This window comes from Lissotriton vulgaris, chromosome 4_1 (genome assembly GCF_964263255.1).
Source record: "Lissotriton vulgaris chromosome 4_1, aLisVul1.2, whole genome shotgun sequence".
Classification (NCBI taxonomy): domain Eukaryota; kingdom Metazoa; phylum Chordata; class Amphibia; order Caudata; family Salamandridae; genus Lissotriton; species Lissotriton vulgaris.
Window position 1 is genome coordinate 655,794,014 of NC_141691.1, and position 23,353 is coordinate 655,817,366.

Below are 23,353 nucleotides of genomic sequence, written 5' to 3' on the forward strand. Positions count from 1 at the left end.
AGAATCTGGGTGAAGTAGGGATAAATCCTCTAATTTGCAGTATGTTTGAAGGATTAGCCAATGAGAGTAGGAGGCAGAGCTCAGCCGACGTGAGGCTCAGACCAAGCCAATCACTCAATGTTATCCTTGGGAAATCTGCCACTTTTGGCAGCACCTTCTTGTCCCCTTTGTGCCTTTCAAATACATGCATGCACCCAAGCATGCCCTTAGTACAGCATTTCCCAAACTATGGGTTTGAAGGACTGGGTTCTTTAAGACCCAGCGGTGCCAGGGGACAACACCTGAAACCTTCGTGGGTAACCTGCTCCGGCGTACGAATCACAGAGACACGGGACACTTCCTTCGGCGTCAAAGATTCAAGGTTTATTTACTGCAGGGAAACACAGAAGTCACAGGAAGTACAACGAGTGTAGTTCGGGGAGACTGCTTCAAATTGGTTCTGTGGATCGCTCCTTTTATACAGAATTCTCCCATAGGTTTACATAGCACACAAAGGTTTACAACCCAGTTCCCACAATTATCCCCGAGAGGGGTCGCTTTGGTCACTTTGATACTCACAAGGTCCGGAACATAAGTGTGGAAACATTTGGCGGTTCCCAACTGTAAAAACCCATCTTCCCACCATTAGTACATTCCAATCAGCAGTAAAACAGATCGAAGAAGGAACAAGGACAGGTGCAGAGGAAGATGGAAACAGTGGGGAGATTGGAAAAGGGTGTAAAAGGGGAGGTATCGGGAAACACGAACTACAGGCATCAAAGGGACGTGCCTAATGAGATGCACGGCTGAGACAATAAACCGGCACGGCGAGATGAGCCTCGAGCGGGGCCATCTGCCTTACAGTATCATCCCCCTCATCATAAAGACACTTACAAAGGACATGTGTCTTCCGCAAATATCTTGGGAGCCCCAGGGTCGCGAAGCGGACAACGTCCGTTCGCTGGCTACTTGAGGGCAAGAGACAAAATGGATGCCGTATCTAAGATGGAACCCGTGGGTACAGATGAAAAACCCACGTAACAAACGAATGGTTTAAGTTAGCACAGCGAAACTGCGCACACTTACTAAACTCGTCATTTGCGGTTCGTAGATACCAGATTCGACCATATTCGTGCGAGTCGAAAACACCACTTACAATTGTCACGGAACCTCAGACGCTCCTTTTGCCCTCATGTAGGCAAGCACTAGTCGGAATCATACTCGATATTCATCAAACCATCTAGATGTTGCTGTAGCATAGCTCTGTCCAACCGAGTTCCATTGGTAACAGGCGGCTGTCTCATACACGTTGTAGCGCAGAGGCCACATAAGGCAGGACCGCACTGCACACAAAGGCAACACGTGAACAGGAACGCCACAACGACTCCGATGATCATCAGAATCTTCCAACCCCAAGTCGACATCAGGCCCCAAAACCACCCAAGTAGCGTCCAATCCCCTACATCCACGTGTATGGATTCAGAGATTTTATGCAACTTTGAGATGGCTTGATAGACAGTCAGAGCGTTATCAGGAATGAAAATACAGCAGCTCGAATGGATCACCTTACATACCCCACCTCGATCTGCTAAGATCACGTCTAAAACCATACGGTTTTGTAACGTCATAAGTCTATCCGCCTGAAGTTCTGTGGTGATATTACCAAGGGCACTGGCAGTAATATTAGCTGTCGATTCTACCACTCGAGTCAATTGTCTCAGGTTCCTACTATTAACCATAGGTCCCCAAAACGGGAGGAAACCCTTGAAAAAGTCTCCTGCCTCTTGACCGGCAGTATCCTCTTCGCTAATTACGCCTCTCACAACTCTAGTCTTGTGATAATCTGCATCTACAGTGAACGTCGGAGGCAACAAGTTTGCGATAAAACATGAGCCCATGAAGTCAGAGGGCAACCATGCATACGCACGATCATGACAGACAAAGTAGGTACCCTTGGCAGCCAGAAACACAGGGGACGAGATCATCGGCAGCATGTAATTTTCAGTGCAAGCACTCTCTCCAAGTCGGGCTTTCGATCTTCGGCCACGACCCATTAGACAAAAATTACCAATGTGGGGTACGACCCATATCGGAGGCGAGCTTTTAAGCTGTTTATCACTCGTGAGCGCACTGTACTCGACCTTACTCAGGACCCTATAGGCTTGTACCTCTTCCACTGGAATGAGCGACGGCTCATAGATATCTCTATCTAAGTCTTCTATCGCTATGGACAAAGGCTTATAGTACGAGCCAGGGCCAAGGTAGGGAGAACGTGGCTCTCGATTGGGGTGAGAATCTAATGCGCTTCGAAACATTGTTTGAAATGCTCGAGCAGACCCTTGGGAACTATACGGTAACACCAGATATGGAATTCCCTTATCCGTGGTATGTGGCATCAACCCACACACCCAACAATTAGTAGTGTTAACCACTAACTGATGCTGGTGAAGGAGCTGAATAAAGGAATTGTTGCGGAATTCTGCACGTCTAGCCTGCTCGTGTTCGGGTAAGAAGTGAAAAGAATGGGGAGATGCAACAGTGGTAGGTTGAGGATTAGGGGTAGGAGTAGGTATGGCAGGAGATAAGAAACAAGACATCATGTAATACACCCCACCCGCCAATAATGCAGAAACAGTCAAAAGCAATACGAATATTTGGAACATAAAACATTTGGTACGACTAAGTTGTTGCAACTTGAACCTTTGCGCCTGAGCTTCTTCCAAGTCCATCAGCTTCGAAAATGCCATCCCCTACGACCGTCCGCAACGTTTCTTGACGCACTTCATTCTGTGTAGCAGTAGCCAGTCCCTAGGAGTTCCCAGGAACCGACGGTCTTTAACCTAGCGTCAAGACCTACTAACCAGAAGGAAGTACACGCGCGGCCCTACGGCCTTTATCCACAATTATGTGTATGCAAAGTGTCTCTCAGCTGTGGAAACAAAAATATGAGGAACAAAACTCAATGTATATATACAAGAATAATTACAATGATACGAGTGTTCAAACTGATCGTGGAAAACGGGATAATGCAATTGTCAAGGGACAAAACAGGATCTTTTATTAGTCTTTGTGCTGGATCGCAAAAAGTATCGGGTTTTCCCAGGACGTGTCTGCTCGTCAAACAAAGGATCCGTTGAAGAGACAGCGTTCTGTTGATCAGTTGAATGTTCTGGTCTTGAGTCTTTTGATGACAAATGTTCAACAGTGTCTTTCTGCTGCACTGAGGATTCTCCGACAGGTTGTGCGTCGCTGAAAGGTACAAACGCCGGCAATCCTTCGGTTTCAGTTGATGCAATGCCTCTCCTCACCCACGAGTCTGCCGGCAACGGAATAGGGACTTTTTTGGTATGGGTGGCATGCACCCAGTTTTTCCGACCCTCTAGACGAACAGCAGTTCTCGTGGCAAGGAGGACCTGGAAGGGTCCAGTGAATCTGGGCTCCAAATTCTTCTTGCGCGAGAAATTTTGCGTCACCACCCAGTCTCCGGGCTGGAGCTGGTGGCCTGGACCCTCCGTCTGCGTCTGCAATGCTTCGTAAACCTGTTGGTGAATTAACCTCAGTTTAGCAGTCAAGTCATGGAGATAATCGATCAACATTGGATACTCAAGATCACAGAACACACCCGGTCTAGGGACCCCCCAAACATTTGCAGGACGACCGAACACTATTTCATAGGGGCTGAGCCCTACTCGGGAGTGTACGGTTGCCCTTGTTGACAGTAGTGCTAAGGGTAAAGCGTCAGGCCACGAGAGACCAGTCGTAGCCTGAATCTTCGCTAGCTTTAGTTTAAGGGTGCCGTTATACCCTTCAACCAAACCAGCTGACTGGGGATGATTGGCGCTATGGAATTTTTGATTAATTCCAAGGCCCTTACACACACTCTTCATCACACTCCCCACAAACTCACTTCCGTTATCCGACCATACAACCCGAGGCATTCCATACCGAGGAAAGTATTCCTTCAGTAGGATTTTCGCAGTTGACAAAGCAGTGTTGTCCTTAAGAGGGTAGGCTTCAATCCATCGGGAGAACGCGCAAACCACAACTAAAACGTATTTCAGGTTATTGCATCGCTCCATATGGATGAAGTCTAATTGGATCACCTCAAAGGGACATGAAGGGGGAGCAAAACTACCAGGAGGAGTTGGGGTTCCCTTACCAGGATTGTACAACATACATACCATACAATTCTTAACCAATCGTTCAGCACACTTCGTGATACCATCGTTCTTCCACACAGGAGACAGCAACTTACAGATACCTTTCGCGCTAATATGTGCTAACCGTTGTGCCATTGTCACAACAGCCAGCACATACGCATCCGGCAACATCCATCTTTTCTGTTCCGACAAATCAATCCAACAACCATTTACATCCAACTTCCCCGTACTTTCTTTCCACTTCGTCTTTTCAGTCTCGGTGGCCTCGTTCTGAATTGCTTTCACACTCTCGATAGTGTCCTCACACATACTCGATTCTGTAGGCCACCTAACCGAACTCGTCACATACATTCGAGTGCTAAGGTTCCGGGCAGTCTCCTTAGCAGTCTCATCCGCAAACGCATTACCACGACCAACATCATCCGTCACCTTACGATGCGCACTACATTTAACAATCGCCACCTGCTTAGGCAACGTAAGTGCATCCAAAAGATCATTCACAAGCTGACCATGCTGAATCTTCGTACCATGCGATGTCAGAAAACCTCTCTCTCTCCACAACCGTCCAAAGCTATGGGCGACGCCAAAAGCGTATTGGCTGTCGGTAAACACAGTCACACGTTTCCCTTTCGCTAACACACACGCTCTAGATAGAGCGATCAGTTCTGCAGCTTGGGCAGAATTCTGGTTTAATCGTGCAGTCTCAACAACAGTATTCAACGTTACAACAGCATATGCAGTAGTCACATCACCATTCGGTAATTTAAAACATGAACCATCCACATACAGCGTTCCATCTGGGTCTTCCAAAGGAGTGTTTTTAAGGTCCACTCGACCTTTTGTTTCCTCTTCTGTTCTCAAATAACAGTCGTGTTCTGTTATTTCATCTGACTCTGAGCTAATTGGTAACAAAGTCGCCGGATTCAGAACATTGCAACGTTTTATCTGAATGTGGCTTGCCAGCAGCGTCAGCTCGTACCCAGACAATCTCGCACTCGTCAAGTGCTGGGTTTTCGTACGATTCAAAAGAGTGTCGACTGCATGCGGAACCATCACCGTAAGCATATTATCCATGACCAATCCTGCTGATTGTCGGATGGACACCGCAGCTGCCGCTGTTGCTCTCAAACAACTCGGCAATGCTCTAGCTACCGGGTCCAAGGTCGAGGAAAAATATGCACATGGACGTTGCTTACCACCAAAAGGTTGCGTTAAGACACTCAACGCACAACCTTCCCTCTCGTGAACATATAATGTAAACGGCTTACTGTAGTCAGGAGTACCTAACACAGGAGCCGAACACAATGAATCACGTAGTTCAGAAAAACTTTTCTGACATTCTTCCGTCCATGGTAAAGGAGTTGAAACATCCTTGCACGTGAGAGCTACCAATGGTTTCGCTAGCAATGAAAAATTTGGAATCCAGTGCCTGCAATACGACGTGATACCTAGAAAGGCACGCACATCTCTTTGGGTTGTTGGCACAGCCATTCGCGCAATTGCTGCAATTCTCTCTGGGGTCAACCGCCTTCCCTCCTTTGACAATAAGTGACCTAGATAGGTTACTTCTTGACAACAATACTGGAGTTTAGAAGGTGACACCTTGTGATTTAACTCGCAGAGATGTTGCAGCAGCGACACCGTAGCAATTTTGCAAATGTCCTGAGTATCTGCAGCTACCAATAAGTCGTCGACATATTGGATTAAGGCCGCACCAGCCGGCAATGAAAACGCATCCAGTTGACCCTTCAAGGCTTGACTGTAAATCGATGGACTCTCACAGTAGCCCTGAGGAGTGCGTTTGAACCGGAAGCTGCGTCCACCAAGAGAGAAACCGAAAAGGTCTCTGCTCTCTTCTGCAATGGGAATGCTGAAGAACGCATTCTTCAAATCAATCACCGAAAACCAAGATGCAGAAGCTGGAATCAGAGTCAGTAGTGCCGTGATGTCAGGCACAACGGGGAACTGAGGGATCACAATTTTATTCACCTCCCGTAAATCGATAACAAAACGATAAACAGGTGGTTTCGAAGGATCAGTACGTTTAAGAATGGGCAGTACAGGGCTGTTGCACACGTTTCCCCGCGTTTCCTCAATAACGTCTTTCTCGATCAAATCATAGATGATCGCTAACAATGCTCGTTCACCATCAAGAGAGATACGATACTGGGGAATACGTGGCAACCGCACATTAGATTTCAACTGAACAACATAAGGGGAGATGTCAAGCAGGCCCACGTCATTGGGACCCGTTGCCCACAAAGATGCAGGAAGAGAACTCAATTCCGGTGGAAGCTTATCGAGAGACAAGTACATAGGAGAGACAACCCTCTCTCCTAAAGTAAGCTTTACACCCGCAGGAGAACAATACAAAGTTGCATACAAACGCTTAAGCAAATCCAGGCCCAAAAGATTTTCACCACAACCCGTGGTCAAAATCAACGGAGCTTCTAGCTCACGAGGCCCAATTGTAAGGGGCAGAGGGCGCGAAACTGGATTGCTAACGGGGGCGCCAGAGAATCCAACGGAAACATTTGTTAAGCCAGACAAAGGTGCGCCAGGGAGTTTCGAATGCTTTATGGAACTTTTCGCTGCACCAGTGTCCAACAGAAAAGGCTCAACGACGCCCGATGTAGCAACTGCGACGTAAGGCCCTCTCTGATCAACCGGAACTGATACCACTCCCTCTCCTTGTCTATGGCTGTCCTAGTAATTAGTGTCGTCAGTTCCCTGATCGACGTAATAATCGTCTACATTGTACTGCGCAGATCGTCCTTGCGATGATCCACGTTGATCAAAACAATTATCGGAATTTGATGAGTTAACTGAACGGTCATTCTGAGCACCACGACCCCTACCGCGTGATGTCTGCTGTGAACCACCACGACCTCCTCTGGATGAATTACCGCTATTACGATCGTTTAGAACAGGACAATTAAATTTTATATGACCCTCCTGTCTACAATAGGCACATTGGTTGTACCCTAACGAAGATCTTTGGGAAGAGGAGTCATTTCGGGATTGTGATCGATTCGATTGTGGCTGCGATCTATTTTGTTGCGAAGTATTCTGATTCGAACGCGGAGGATAGGCCTGCTGTAACAACACTTTAGTTTTGAGTTCTTTCGTCTTTTTATCAGCACGGTCGTTCTCCTCTTTCTCTCTATTCTCATAATATTGTGCTGTGGCCAATATCTGAGCTGAGGTAGAAACGGCCCACGCACTCTCAGAATTTTTTAATTTATTGCTCAAATCGGGTAATAAGTTCGAAACAAATTTATCCACAAACAACCGTTGACCACCCTCAGTGCTCATATCCTGACCACTATGGTCGATGAATGCCTCCTCGAACCTCGTAAAGAAGTCGGAGACACTCTCGTCCTTCTTCTGTCTACATGCTGACAATTTGTCCCAATTCACCCTCATAGCTGGCATAAGAGTTTTCATTAACGTAATTATTCTCTGGGGAAGAGCAGCAATCAACTGCTCGGGTTTAGCACCACCAGTTTGTCGACCATCCGCCGCTAAAATGGCAGCCCAATCACCACCTAATTCGTTTGCGTGATTTTCCTGTCGAATCTTAGCCCATACCGGTTGCGGTACAACATTGCCAAACAGCATGTCAATATCGGCAAGATTCATTACCGTAGCATCTACGAGCTGCGATAATTCCTTGTAATACCCTGTAGGATTTTTGCGAGGGTCAGGCAATGATTGCTTCACCTGCAACACTTCAGAGCGTTTCCATGGGAGATGTATCCATACCCTCTGAAAGAACGGCAAGATCGGGGGGTTTGCCGCAGGATTACCTGGCATCCACACTGGTGGAACTTCTCGCATAGGAAACTGACCAGACTCATCTGGCTGTCTTTCAACATCTTCAACAAAGAGGGCTTGAGGTATAGGAGTGGGACGGAAAGATAGCAACCGTTCAACAGCACGTCGAACATTGGTATCCACTATCAGTCCAGTCGAGAACTGAAGCTGTAAGTCAGACAAAGCGGTCAGCACCTCGTCAGGTGCATCGGCCGATATCTGATCACGAAGAACCTTACACATTTCTTCAAACACGAATCTTTGGGTTGGTATATTGAATTGACAAAACGTATCGAGTACGACACGTGGTAAATTTCTAAGAGGATGTGTCATCCAACCCATCGCCATATTATATAGCGAAGCGCGTTCCCTATTACCAGGAAGCTGACTACGTCTCTGAGGACCATCTGAACCAGCAGACCCAAGAACAGGCCCGAGAGAATGAAAGAAGCTAGCCGCAAGAGGAGAAGTACGACTACGAGTAGAGGGAGAAGTATAGGACACAGGACTAACAAGCGAAGGAGTAGAGACAGAAGCAACAGCAGGAGTTAACAGAGCAGGAGCAGTAGCGGGAGCAGGAGTATGTGGAAGCGGAGGGGCAGTAGGGATAGCAACAGGCAGAGGAGCAGGAACAGTCGGAAGAACGGGTGCAGGTTGAGGAACAGGCGGAGGAAGAATAGGTGGAAGAATAGGTACAGGGGGAACCACAGGAACTGCGGTACCCTGTACATACGGAGGTGGCGACTTCATAAGATAGGACATTAAAGGATCCTCAACTGCTTCTTCCTTCTTTTCCGACTCCGTAGGCAAAGCAGGATAACATTTATCTATAGTCATACGCTGTAGTCTATCAAACACTTCCTTTTCCTTAACCTCCTTATCACGCTGAAATTGCTCTGCTTTCTTTACAATGGTAGCAACACCATCTCTCTGATTTCGTTTAGTCTGTCTGATTTCTTTCTGTCGGGCTTCTTTACGCCACAACCGAAAGGCATCAAACATGGCCGGCCTTGACTTTTTCTCGAACAATTTAGCCTCTAGGTTATCTAAGATCGGGGTCTCAAAGCTACCATGAGGTGGCCAACTAAGGACACCGTCCTTCTTAGTATAGCGAATCCAATAATCATTAAAAGTAATCGGGCCTAGCCCATGTTTGCTGTACAGTTCATAAGTCGGAGTTCCAACCGAAGGTATCGGACACGAGTCCTCCAGTCGGGAATCCGCACCACAACGTCTGAAACAACTAAACAAAGTACTACGACCAGGCATCTTGCACACTAGCCGAGTTTCACAAACGTCAAGGGTTACGGGATTTACCAAGTCCCAGCAAAAAGCGAAAACCCTCGGTTTTTTGCGGCTGCAGTCGTCAAACAACACAACAAAGTACCAAGAACCACAAATGCAATGGAACCATGCAACCACTAAGCAACCACAACCAAGAACTCTGGGAGCGACCCACAAATACTTAACTCAAAGATTGATGGCGTCACCAGGAAGGCCCGTCAGTCGTCTCGCTCTACCAAGGTCTACGCCTGGCGCCAAAACAGGTCTACAGTCAGGGCAGCAGTCCGTCGCAGCCGTCAGGAGGCGGGAATCTTCGCGGGAAAAGTTGTCGGGCCACTTGTTTCGACAACAGGATCGATGAAGCGGAGTGCACCTTCTCTCGGAGATTTCACACGAAGTTCCTCACGATCGTCGGGCTTGGACCGGTACCACTGATGCAGCCCCACGTTGGGCGCCAACTGAAGGACTGGGTTCTTTAAGACCCAGCGGTGCCAGGGGACAACACCTGAAACCTTCGTGGGCAACCTGCTCCGGCGTACGAATCACAGAGACACGGGACACTTCCTTCGGCGTCAAAGATTCAAGGTTTATTTACTGCAGGGAAACACAGAAGTCACAGGAAGTACAACGAGTGTAGTTCGGGGAGACTGCTTCAAATTGGTTCTGTGGATCGCTCCTTTTATACAGAATTCTCCCATAGGTTTACATAGCACACAAAGGTTTACAACCCAGTTCCCACAATTATCCCCGAGAGGGGTCGCTTTGGTCACTTTGATACTCATAAGGTCCGGAACATAAGTGTGGAAACATTTGGCGGTTCCCAACTGTAAAAACCCATCTTCCCACCATTAGTACATTCCAATCAGCAGTAAAACAGATCGAAGAAGGAACAAGGACAGGTGCAGAGGAAGATGGAAACAGTGGGGAGATTGGAAAAGGGTGTAAAAGGGGAGGTATCGGGAAACACGAACTACAGGCATCAAAGGGACGTGCCTAATGAGATGCACGGCTGAGACAATAAACCGGCACGGCGAGATGAGCCTCGAGCGGGGCCATCTGCCTTACAGTATCATCCCCCTCATCATAAAGACACTTACAAAGGACATGTGTCTTCCGCAAATATCTTGGGAGCCCCAGGGTCGCGAAGCGGACAACGTCCGTTCGCTGGCTACTTGAGGGCAAGAGACAAAATGGATGCCGTATCTAAGATGGAACCCGTGGGTACAGATGAAAAACCCACGTAACAAACGAACGGTTTAAGTTAGCACAGCGAAACTGCACACACTTACTAAACTCGTCATTTGCGGTTCGTAGATACCAGACTCGACCATATTCGTGCGAGTCGAAAACACCACTTACAATTGTCACGGAACCTCAGGTTGCAGCCCTTGAGTGGGTCACCAGCTGATTTCTGGTGGGTTGCCGAAGAGCAATAAATAAAGATGCCTTCACGTTTTACATTTATCTTGTCATATTTGCTGTGCATCAAAGACACAGGTCAAATGTCAGACTCTGTCTTCTGATAAATTGCTGCTTATTCTTTTTAGATTGGGAAATGTGTTTGCTTTCTTTCTCTGCCAGCAATCTTACTGAGGGGGTACAGGGAGTGTGAATGGAAAGGATGTGGGATGTAATCTTTTTGTAAGACACAACAAGATTTAAATATCTGCAAATTAACTGAACCCATATTTACAAAAATATGAGCAAGAGCAAAGCAAAAATACAGCACGTTTTTGTAATTCTGTAATGTGATGGAAATTAAGATTTTAATAGGATAAAAACAAATAATTTTCCTTTAACTGGTGATGTGCAAATGATATATATTCACTGAAACTAGATTTCCACCCCTTATAACATGTGAGCTATATAGTTTTATTAGTAAAACTGTATGTCTATGCAAATGTAGTGCCCATTTCAACGGAAAATGTGCTATCAGTAAATGGCAGTGTGCCACTGCAAAATGCTTTATAAAGCACTGGAATCCATTTGCGACAGTGTGCTCCAAAATGCTCCACCAGCTAAATACTACACCTTTGCTACTCTCCTGCTGAATAGATTTGACACACTGTCTGAAGGTAGGATTTTTCAGAAATCCCAAGAGTTCAGTGATATAACACTGATGGCAGCACCCTCACTCTGAAAATTGTTCCAGCACAACTGGTTTAAAGGTGCTTAACTATGTCTCCAAGCCTAGTTTAAAAAAAAAACTGTCAATTATTCACAAGCAAGACTCTGGGTGAATCTTCCAGTAGGTTTTGCTGCTGTCATTTCAACGGAAAATGTGCTCACTATACCTAATCATTTATAATCATCCCACCTGTGTATGACTTTCACACATAAATTGAGAAACATGGATGTGGCCTAATGGCCAGAGCTGCAGAGTACAGGTTTATGGAAACTGGTTTGTGTCTCGAGTTCGGTTCTGGGCAAATCACTTATTCTCAAGTGCTTAAAATAAAATGAATGTAATGTAATCTAGTGCTCATGTCAAGCACTCCAATGCCCCTGGGCAATGTTTGTGCTATATAAAACTGCTATATATACATACATAAATAAAGTACAATATGCACCACTGGGCCTTACTGTAACAGAAAAATGGATATGAGGCCTTAATCCATACTCTGCTGCAGAAGGGTTTTTCAAATATGATACATTTACTAGAATTAGCAGCAATATTTTTCAGGCACTGTTTGGTTTTTGGGGAATAGCTGTTTGATGCCAGAACCCCACACTGAAAAGTGTTCCAGCTCCAGTGCAGTTCACCGTCTGCCACTCTTGTGGCAGATCATTATCTCTGGTGATCTGCCACAAGACTGGTCCAATAAAGATATGCTGAAGGACATGGTCAAGTTTGTTACATTTACAAACAATTGCTTTTAGAGAGGAAATCAAATATCTGTACATAGTATGTTATTTTGGTAATTCACAGCATTGTGAAAGCATGGTTGCTATTACTTTAAAAAACTGACGCACCTCATGTCCATTGAAACTAGGTCCTCATTTATGAGGCCGTGCGTCACTTTTACGCTGCCTGTGCGTCACTTTTTATGGCACACCAGCAGCGTAAAAAATGTGCCTTGTTGCACCATATTTACAAAGTGACGCATCTAGGTAGATGAATCACTTTGTAAACCCCTGCGCTACATTATACCTACGCCAGGTATAATGTATGCAGGGGGGGGGGCGTTCTGACGCAAGACAGGGTCATAGAAGTGATGCAGTGAAATCTATAAGATTTTACTGCGCCACTTCTATGACACAAATGCGTCAATTTCTTACGCCTGCCTCACAGCAGGCGTAAGACTGATGCAAGCCCTTTCACATGGGGTTTGCCCCATGTGAAAGGACACATTGCTGGAGCTGCGTCACTTTTGTGACACACTCCAGCAATGCGTCACTTTTGCGCCATACAGATACGTCAGAAATACTGATGTATCTGTAACTCCTTGCGGAATGATGCGTCAATCTGTAAATATGACGCATCAATGGTGTCGCAAGGAGGGTGCAGTGAAAAGTGACGCATCGCTGTTTTCACGCAGCGATGCGTCACTTTTCATAAATGAGGCCCTAGGTGGTTTGCAAAAGTTCTAAACATTGGGTCCTAGTTTTAAAACGATAGGGAAGCAAAGCCTTTGTGTATCTGTGAACTGCTTTACTGCCTGCATTCCTACTGCCAGAGTCATCAGTAGGAGTGCAACAGACCAGTGTGTCAATCTCCTCCCCCGTTCTCTGACATGGCTGTAAAGCACTGTCTGTGCCACTGGCCATCTTGGACTTTAACCTGCCGCTCTTTGCTAGCACAACTCGGAGCCAAGTTCCAGTTTTATGCACCTACAGTGTGTAAAGTGAATCAATTACCCAGATATTTTTCAGATATGTTTCTTTATTTTCAGACACTACAACTCTTTCACATCTTTGCATCGACTACGTATCAGCTACATATACATTTTTATTATTTTACCCAAGATGAAACTTTAATGTGAGTAATGTACACACTTAGGGGAAGATTTACTATTGTTTCATGTAGAGCACTGCTGCAGCCACCAATGCTACGCTGCTCTACGTAAAAAGGAGAGAGGAGGAGAGCACCCTATTTACTAAAATAAGGCACTCCCCTCCCCTCTCACTAGCACGGCGCTGAAATCAGCTGCTGTGTGCCACGGGGACACCTTTGCACCATGGTGCAAGGGTGTCTCTGTGAGTCTAGCATAGCTTTTGTACGGGAAGGAAACCTTCCAGTACAAAATACTCTGCACAGACTCTCTTGAAGCCTTTTCCCACTTTGTATGTGTGCTGTAGAGTGCAGCACACACGTAAAGTAGGGAAAAGGAATGATAAATAAAAAACATTTCTCCTTCCTTGCACCTACTTGGAAGGAGCGCAGTTTTCTCACGCTAAACCCGATCTACTTTAGTTACTAAATTGGGTTTAGCATGAGAAACCTTGAGTGGTTACATGGGAATGCCCATGCACCACTCTTGGTATGCACCCATTGACCAAAGTAATGCGAAGCAGCGATATCCCTGCTTCGCATGACTTTTTCTGTTATATACAGTGCTAAACAAGTTTAGCGCAGGAAATGAAATTGGGAAAAAAAGCTTTTGCAGCGATTTCCACAGCACACAATCTTTGTAAATAGCCCCTAAATACAAAATCATTCACACCCCTTCAACGTCATACTACAAGTACAAGTCTGGAAGTTTGCCCAAGGCGTTTAATTATAAACTTTTTACTTTTTACGTTTCAATAGTTTTTATTAAGGTTTCACAGTTTTACACAAACAATACTTGCAATATCAGCTCACCAATGTGATCAGTAACAAACCCCACCTTCCTACACCCCCTATCCACTCCCTTAGCATTGACATTAGAGCATTACATCCTAGGCATTAGAGTCTGTCGGGTGGGCCACACCATAGTGTGGCAACTTCGTAGTGTTCAGTAGGCCTAAGGTGCAAAGCCTCTGAAGGCACATTCTGCACCAAAGTAGACGATCAGGGGCAGAACGTCCAGTCCCAGAGTTTGTGAAAAAGCAGGGTTTTATCTACCATATATTGGGCAATCTTCTCATGGCTCAATAAGAGCCACACTTTATGAAGCCAGAGTTCGTATGTGGGAATAGTTGCTTCCCCCAAAGGGAGAGGATCACTTGCTTAGCGGCCATAAATACATGGGAAATACACCTGCCCGCAGTGGAGTGAAGAGGGTAAAAGCTCTCAGCGATCCTTTCCAAGAGTGGAAACTCCGGGAGTCTACCAAGCTCTCTACCCTCGATCTGAGAGACTGCCTGGAATATAGTGTTCCAGAAGGTCTCTAAGTAGGGGTAAGACCATGAATGTGGAAGTGGGTGTTATGTTCTTTAGGAGAGGCCCATCATGTATACCCCATTTTTACATACATTGTCCCATCCATACGACAATACCAAGTAGCTTACTCCTGTCTCTCCGACACCGGGCTCTAGGTATTCTATCATAATCCCTGTGCCTGATGTATATAAACATATCCCCAGGCACCGCAGATTTATTCTGTATAAGGGTTACCACTTTTTTTCATCCTTGGCCAACAGCCAGCTGGGCAAGATCGCATTTGTTTAAAAAAGCATTGGTGATTGTTTTCAAAACATTTATGATTGTTTTCAAAGTATCCACAATTGTTTTAAATACATATCGATTCTGGAAAAAACCCTGGAGTGACCACTTTAGTATAAAAGACCCTCACTCCCCCCTACAAATTAGAGGAGTATTCCTTCCAAGCTTAGACTGGGGACCTGCATGCTGAATCTTTGACACACAGCGGTCTGACATCCCTTGCAGGCTGTCATCCTCGACGCAGAGACGGGGTCCTTCGTTCTAAACCATCAGGTGAGGGGGCTGGTTCTTCCCAAGGGGATTCTTGGCTACGGATATACATAGCTACACTCATATACATGCTACACATACATATCTAGGCTAGGTACATTTAGGCAAATTACTTAGGGCTTGCATTTTTAGGAATATGCAAGTGCTACTGTTTTTATCTGAACTGCTTATGTTCATCTTATTAGCACTATGGTTGAAATGTATCTACTATTTACTCTATTGGCACTAGCAATCTCATTTGTATGCTTCTGTCTCCTAATTGTCCCAGCACATATGTTTTTCACAAGTCTGTCACTTGATCAATAAATACTTATTGAAACGTCCTAATCGCCAACCTGTTTATTTTCTGAGAGAAAGCAAGCATGAGTGTACTGTTTTCCACGATCAGCATTGTCATGTTCAGTGGTTGCCAGAGACTACCTACACCACTGTAGAATACAGGGGGTGGTACAGGTACTGTAGAGCTAGCTGGTCTAACAGCTGATATATCCTGTGGGGGTGTCCGGAAGGGGATTGTCACCAAGCCCTCAGTTTAGGTCATCCAAAATGCTCAGGTCCTGGGGGACTCCAGGAACTACAGAATAAAGGTGCCAGCGTTGCAGCAAACGCACCAGCATGCAGCTGAGTGTGCTGCATTAATGATGTATAGTCAATGGGGCGTGAGTTGCCAGTGGTACAAGCTTTTATAGAGTATTTCTCTTCCCTGTGCATGTCTGGCAAAGTTAGTGTTGTGAAGGAACATCTCCAGCCATTGCTTGGTATGGAAAGCGAGCTGGAGGTCCCTCTCCTAGTGAAGCTGGTACAGTGTCTTGGGTGGCAATGGATGGGCGTTAAGGATGCTGTAAATACTGGAGATCAAAGACTTAGAGGAGGTGAGGCAATGGATATTGATGAAGCTGAACATGGTTAACATATTAAGTCTACGGGGGTCCGTAGTCAAGCTTGAGTTCCTCCAGTTATTCTGATTTGGTCTTCAATGAAGAAATCGTGGAGACTAAAGCAGCCCTTCTTTCTCCATATATGAAAGTCGTGTGTCCACTAACCTGGAGTGAGTTCTGGATTGTCTAGGATAGGAGTGAGGGGCAAGGGAAGGAGATAAGGCCCTGCTTAGTCGCAATCAAGTCCCACACAGCAAGTGTAGCTCTAGTGACTGGGGAAAGGTATAAAAGCTTGACTCTCAAGGGTTTGGGAACCCATAGAATCTAGCCAATCAGTCAAGAAGCTAAGTTTTGGTCTAGGAAGCACCAGGTTTAACAGTTTCCACTTTAAGCTACTCAATTATGTAGCATAATTGGGAAACATGATAGTGATTAGATAGCCATGCCTCCAAATCCCCCTTTCAGGGGTGCAAGTCTGGAAGGGTAATTTACAGTGGCTCCCTCCCCCAAATATAGGACCTGCAGATAGCTCGGAGATGATCAATCTCAGTGGTAGTTATTGGCAAGGGCATGGCCTGAAATAGGTATGAAATGTGAGGGAGGATTGTCATTTTAAGGACTGCAATGCATCCTACCCAGAAGAGTGTGTGATTCTTCCAGGCAAACAGAGCTGCCTTGGGATTGTAGAGGAGGGATTCAAAGTTGAGAAACACACAGGTGGAGAGGGAGGGCATCAGATGTATCCCAAAGTATCTAATTGAAACAGTTATCCTGCGAAAAGGTGTCACCGCTGTAAGAGGCTCCCCACTAGAAACAATACCTCTGATTTGGTCATAGTAATCTCAGGACCAGGCTACTGCCTGGAACTTCTTCAAAGGAGGGAACAGGACTTGAAGGGAGTGTTGGGGTTCTGTGAGGGTAAGTAAAATATCACTCGCAAAGATGGAAACTTTGAAAGGGTATTCCCACATGGACATTCCATGAATATGTGGCTCATTCCTGATTCTCTGGAGGAGGAGCTCCAGAAAGATGTTGAATAGAAGGGGGGACAAAGAGCAGCCCTGATGAGTGCCCCTTTGAATTTAAATTGGGACCGATGGGCAGTCGTGGTCGGTATGACTTGCTGGTGGGGGGTCGGGTGGGAGAATCGGCTGAAGGGGTCACACGGGTTCCTGGGGGAAGGTGGGACGGGTTTAAAGTAAATTTCAAAAAACGGTCCCATGCCGCCACAGCTCCTGGTCGAGTCCTCATTTTCCTGCTGCTCTCCTGAACAGGAAGCAGCCACAGGCAGCCTCCCTCCCCCTCCTCCAAGCCAATCACAACATTGCACAGGCAGCGTTGTGATTGGTGGGGACGGTGCCCAGCTGGGCGCCTATGGGGAGGCCATTTTCTTTTTTCTCTATGTAGGCTCCATGCAGCCTACTTAGAGAAAAGGCAGAGTGCGCATGACTGGTTTGGTCGTCCCCAGAGGGCTGACCAAACAGTCAGGACCCACAGCATTGGGCAAGCCACTCCTCCCCGACCCGCCCGCCCCCAAACAGGCATACCATTCTGTTTTCTCACAGTGCGATAAGTAGAAACATAAAATGGTATTTACATTTTATGCTTATGTTTCTGCTTCTTGCACAGCGAGAAAGAAGTGGGGCGACACTCCTCCGCCCTAATGAAGAAGCCGCCCCTGCCAATAGGTCACAATTGACCCTCACCCTCACCCGGGGAGTGCCATAAAAAGCGGTGATCCAACCCCTCACCTTGCCCCCAAAACAGTCAAGGACAGCAAAGTGCATGCCACAATCCATCTAACTCTTTCTCAACTTCTCGGGTCTGGAGAGCAGCCGCTCTCCCCTTTCTCCTGTCCAGATTGATAAGGTGGAATGGCAGTTTAGTCTTATCACTGGTTTTGTGGCCAGTGACAAAGACCCCATGTCGATGTGGATCATGTCTGGCAGTAGGGGTTTAAGGCGGTTAGCCAAAACCTTTGTGAAGTTTTACTTTCATTTGTAGGTGGGATATCGGGCAGTAGAGGGACAGACTTTGGGGTCCTTGCCCAGTTTAACTATGACCGCAATGGAAGCCTCTGTTATGTACATGGAAGTCTCTCTACCCACTGTGAGAGCATTGAATATGGTTGCGAGGAATGGGAGGAGTAGGGGTGCAAAGCGCTTGTGGAACCGTGGGTTGTAGCTGTCTGGCTCAAGGGCTTCAGAAAGCTTAGGTTGGCCAATGTCCCTTAGGGATTCAGCCTCCATTATGGGGGCATCAAGCTGTGCAGGTTTAGAAAGTCTGGTGAGGGTGACTGAATGCAAGACACTTCCCTATGTGGGGCATCAAGCTGGTCGGCTGTATAAAGTGATCGATAAAAGGACTAGAAGGTCTTTAGCTTGCTCTTAGTCATAGTGTAGATCACGTCACCCACCCTATGTGACGATATACCTATTGGGTCCACAATTTATGAGCTAGTAAGGTGCCCAGCTTGATGCCCCCATGTGCTCCCATTTAGGCCGGAAGATAGTGAGCCTTGTCTAGCTCTAGTGTATGGAGTTGGCCCCGTAGTGTCAGAAATTTGTGCCAAAGCTTGTTGGATGGGGAATGCGTGTATTGCTGGTTAAGAGACACTAATTCTGTGGACTGTTGGGATCTAGTGAGATGCGTGCTGGAGCCTGGCTGCCTCTTGAATGAAGTGACCCCTGACAACCATTTGAGCATATCCCAGACCACCGCTATGTCTGTGTCACACTTAGCGTTGTGGTGTATTTAATCGGGAGTGCCTCCTGGATTGTCACCATTATGACTGGGTCATGCAGGTAGGAGTCCTTGAGTGCCAGCATCCATGCCCTAGCTGCTCTCTCCCACTGAGAGTCAGGCAGGCCCATGGCTTGAGATCTGCCTCCAAGACTGACTGCTCCAAATGTTTGTAAAGTAAGATAAGGTTTATACATGCGTGAGCTCAGTGTGCTGTCGAATAGTAGGAATAATCTGTAGCTAGAGGGTGGCGTGCTTGCCAAGCATCCAGCAGTCCCATGTCTGTGAGCCAGGCACCTGTCTCCACTGTCAGTTCCAGTGTCCCTAATAATGCTGGTGTGATTTATCTTGGGAGGGGCAGGGGACAATATTAAAACCACGTCATATTAGAAGGAGGCCTTCTACGAGCTCCGCTACTGTTTGAAGATTGTCATGGAGGAAGCACTCCTGGCCCGCTTTAGGTGCACAGATATAAACCAGACCTACTGGGACACCCTCTCAAAGCCCATTGACCAGCACCCATCTGCCCACCTCTCCTGGATTTATGATAACACTCAACGAAGGAAGAAGCATGGACAATCAGGACTGCAGCCCCTGCTTTTTTAGTGCTGAAAGTGACATGATACTGTGTAGGGAATTGTCCGGGAACAGAGTATGACTATATTAGAATGTGCTATGTGGATTTTCTGAAGAACCTGAGCCTTCAAGATGGAGAGCTTGTTTAGGACGCCTCTGCACTTAGAAGGTGTGCTAAACCCCATAACATTATACGTGACCGTTGTTAAAAATAGTGAGGTAATAGATATGTCAGGAGTGGCAAAGTGGGAATAGCATGGACATTTGCCCCCCCTGCCCGAATCTACACTATCGATACATGTGAGGGTTTGCACAGGTGTAGGCTGCAAACCTTCCCCTTGGCTCAACTTAGGACACAAACAACTAGAGAAACAATATATTGTAAACAAAGAAACAAAGAGCTAGACTGGGGTCCAAGTACCTGTGCAAGGATGGGCAGTGCCCCTGTCCGGTTGTCTTCGACCACTGTGTTCACATTGAGTGAGGGTTAGTCAAGGCCGTTGAAATATCATGGAGGGGCAGTTCCTGCCCAGCGGGTTGGAGGACCCTGGTGGGAGCTTGAAGGCTGATAAAGGACTAGGCGGAGATCATGCAGAGGGAGAAGGCTCAGCCACCAGCTTGGATGCAGCTTTAGTGTCAATCACGCTAGGATTCTGTAGGTGTACTATGAGCTGAGTCTTGTGTGTTAGATCGCTTGTGGCACTGGGGCCATGGAGTCGCCCACAGCCTAGTACAGCACGCGACCCGGACCACAGGTGGCAGGTCAGGCATTAAAGAGTTCCTCACTTTAGTCCTCAGTTTGCTAGTTTATGATCCACTTGGCCTCTTGAAGAGAGGTTGTAATGAGTGGGGCCTTCCCAGGAGAACACAATGCCAAACAGGTGAGCTCAGCAGTGTATTGCGTCTTTGGAGATGAAAACGTCTGTGATTGGTTTAAAGGCAGTAAGGCACTTGCAGAGTATAATGCCAAAAACAAGCTGGTTGCAATCCCAGTGATAGTGATCTTTGGCCGTCATCCAAAAAAGAAGTTAATGAAATGGACTTTGGGACCATTAACATTGACCAGTACACAATCGTACAATTATCTCAGAGTCTGGCTCAGTGAAACTGGCCTGCCACAGGCTCATAGACACAAGCTCCAGCAGAAAGGCAAAATGGTTACTTACACCATCTGTAAACTTAACGCCTCCTTGGAAAGTCTAACGAGTTCTGAGGGCAAAATTACTACCTTCCCTCAACTACGCAATACTGGCGTTCCCAGGCAAGTTTGTGCAAGACCTTAAAAAGATCAACTATGCAGCCTACAAAAAGTTATTTTGTCTTCCATCGTGCACAAGGAACACTTTAACCTTAATCGACAATCATTGGAAGAACTGGCAAGTCTGGCAAAATACTTTTATTTAACCGCTGTGGCCCCAGTGAACTCAATGAAGTTTGTTATAAACAAAATATTCAAAAACCCGGGCAACCCCTGGTCAACCGGTTTTGCCTTAGCCAAAGATTTCTTGAACCTAGCTACAGAGAACTGGGACCCTAATATAATTAAGTATACAACTATTAAAACATCAATAAAAAAGCAAGTAAGATCATGCTCTCCAAAACTGGATATCAAAACTTTGACAGCTAGAGGCTTCCATGAGACCCAAAGTTCCCTTCACAGTTCATATGGCCTCAAACCACTCCTCACACAGCCGGTGGGGAGGCAAGCCCTACAAAGGATTCTTGCAGCCAGACTGCACGTGCTTTCTTTAAAACATCTGTATCCTTCAGTGAAAGTAAGACCAGCGATTACGGAGTGTCCCCTCTGCCATTACAAGCGTGAAACACTTTCCCACATCTTACTATGCTGTCCAGCCCTGTTACCAATCCGCCTAATCCATCGAAGGCCCATTCTCCTCCAACTGGGCATGCGGACAGCAAAGAGGCAGTTCTTCAGCTATACTTGCTGGACACGGTGAAGCACATGGCCAATTTTGCTAAGTTCATCTATCATGCCCACCAAGCCCTAACGGACAGGCCAACCAAGGCACTGCATGTAATTATTCCTGAGGAAGGTTCTATGCAGTCTGGATCCTACTAAAAACTTGCCTGGTGCACCTAAAGGAATAACATTTATTGCGTCTTAGGAAACAAAACACCAAATGGTGGTGTTAGGATTAAGCTGTGTAAATACATCATTATTTTACTCAATTTTAACTATCCCTTTTATATTGATCGTTCCTTTTTTGTATTGGTTTTTATTAATCACACAAATAAAGTGTCAGTAAGGCACAGCGCTAAGCAAAAGTCATGTCTGAGAGGTCCAAAGAAAGAGGTAGGTGGGATCCATTGAAAGAAACAGGATTCCACTTGAGGAGCTCTGGACATGATTTCTGAAGCGGTGGATGCAAGCAAGAACATTAGGGGGGCGTTTCGTGGCTTGATGAAGGGGTACCACCCTGTGTGCTCTGTTGATGGGAATCGATGGTCCGGTATTACGCTCTAGGAGAACATCAAAGAAATCAGAAAGATATTGAGAAAGGGTGGCAACAGTCACATTGGCAGGGACCCAGCGAATGTGGATGTTATTGCGGCGTGACCAGTTTCCTATGTCCTCATATTTCTCTTGGAGGGTAATGTGTTGGTCTTCTAGTTGAAGGATATGTTGTTGCAGAGCTTTGCATTCCTCAGATTGTTTGTCTAGTGATTATTCAGTCTGTGCTACATGGTCACAAGGTAATAAATCCCCTGTTTAAGGGCACACAGCTCATTCTGAAGATTGGTCTACTCCTGTTATTATTTTTGATTTCCTGGACATGCTGAAGAAGAAAGTTCCTATTGATGGACTGGGCCATCTCCCACGAGCATTATCCCTTCTGCTGTAGGTGGAGATGAAGTGGTGCTGCTGTAGTCACACTGGGGCCGGTCTGAAGAAAGGGTTTAATGGATTAGTCGCTCCCCCTCCGCACAGCACCGCCTGTGTCTCCCTGCCCCAGCTGCCGCTGCTGAGGAAGTTTGAGGCCCTCCACCACCCGCAAGCTACCACCTGCGCCTCATCCCTGGTGGCCAGTGGTATTTGATATTTGATATTTGAGGGGGTATTTCTAAAGCGCAGCGTTCGCTCCGAAGGGAGCATCATGGCGCTGAAATTTCCTGAAAGCCAGGTCAAGGCGGCGGAAAGGAGGCTAGATGGCGGCTCTGGTCCAGTCGTCGGGAAGGTTAAAAATCCAAGTCTTAAGAAGTTTTCTGAAAGGCTTCTCTAGGGTCTGTTGTCTCAAGTGTTTGGGCATGCTGTTCCAAGCTTTGATGGCCAGGGAGCTTAAAGTTTTTCCACCTTTTAACTTCAAGTTGTACCTGGCGGAGGACATGAGATTGTCTTGGGCAGAACGGAGAGAACCACTCGGGTTGTAGTGTGGGAAGCGTCTGGTTAAGTATTTAGGACCACTGTTGTTAAACGCCCGAAAGGCAATGGTAAGTATTTTGAAAAGTATTCTTTTATGGAGGGGGAGCCAATGCAGGGATTTTAGGGCTGCAGAGATTGAGGCTTTGCGGGGTAATTTTAGGACCAAACGGGCAGCCGTGTGCAGGAGCTTTGGAGTTTGGTCAGTGTGGACTTTTTAGTCCCAGCCAGGAGGCCGTTACATTAATCAACGCGAGAGATTATGAGGGCTACTGTTACAGTTTTCCTGGCCTCAAGTGGGAGAAAGTCGAAGAACTTTCTGAGAGATTTAATTATACCGAAGCATCTGCCGGCAACATTCCTTGCGTGTTGGTCGAATGATAGGTCTGAGTCAAATAGTACACCGAGGTTTCTAGCTGTTGTGAAGGTCTGGGGAGGGGCTACAGAGTTATCCGGCCACCAAAGGGCTGGGCAGAAGGAGGTGTTCTTACCGATGGGGAGGATCTCTGTTTTGCTAGAATTGCATCGGAGGTGGTTAGTGTCCATCCATTGGAAGACCGCAGTTAAGCAGTTTTTAAGATTGAGCTCAGCCTTGTTTGAGTTATCCTCTAGGGGTACGATCAACTGAGTATCATCGGCATACGAGGTGACAGGTATGCCGAATGATTCAATCAAGGCAAGG